The sequence below is a fragment of the Theobroma umbraticum genome, unplaced genomic scaffold, assembly GCF_002168275.2.
Source record: "Theobroma umbraticum cultivar Fairchild unplaced genomic scaffold, ASM216827v3 scaffold_39.0, whole genome shotgun sequence".
Taxonomy (NCBI): Eukaryota; Viridiplantae; Streptophyta; class Magnoliopsida; order Malvales; family Malvaceae; genus Theobroma; species Theobroma umbraticum.
The window spans coordinates 115,688-116,458 of record NW_018397281.1 but is presented as its reverse complement, the minus strand read 5'-3'; positions in this window follow the sequence as shown (position 1 = coordinate 116,458).

Here is a 771-nt window from a genome sequence, read left to right as displayed (position 1 = left end):
TCATATATCCCAGAGATGATAAAAGTTTGGTGCAGTGCCTACTCTTATTGACCTTTATATTTGTTGTTGCAGTTAGATCATTAGCTTTGTGGAGACTTATGAAACTCATTTCATAATCTCCTAATCACCTTGGCCAAGGATTTGATTTAGCTAATGTCAACCAAGAACTAATGAGATATTTCCCTTTAAATCACTTGGGGTGATGATTTCTATCTTGACCACTCATTTGCCTTCATATGCTTCATACTATACCCAAAAACATCTTGTTTTGGCATCCTTGGTTAGGCATCCATAAGGATAAAATCAAAGCATAGTACTCCACATACAAAACAACCTAGTGTCTCAAGTTTAGGAAGTAATTGCACAACTGACACATGAGAAGTATGGCATAGATACTCTAGTGAGGAACCAAATGCACTTCTCATGGCGGTCATGTTCAGTGAACTCACTCTCCTATGGTAAGCACCCATATGCTAGTTCCAAGTATCTCTATACTTCAATCTATGAGAATGACTGCTTACTTCACAAGTAAGGAACATAACACGTGGCAATCTTTGAGCATTATTGATGCCTTGTCTCAATAATACAATGATCAAGAACTTTTAAGAACAATGCTTTAATGCATAAGGATCTCATAATTGTATCCCAATACAATTCCTTTGCAAGGCATATATATAGTTCCATGGGCTTTATCTACATAAGTATATAAAATAATAAAAATCACAAACTTATGGATAAAGAACTACCTTAATGTTATTATGAATAACAAAA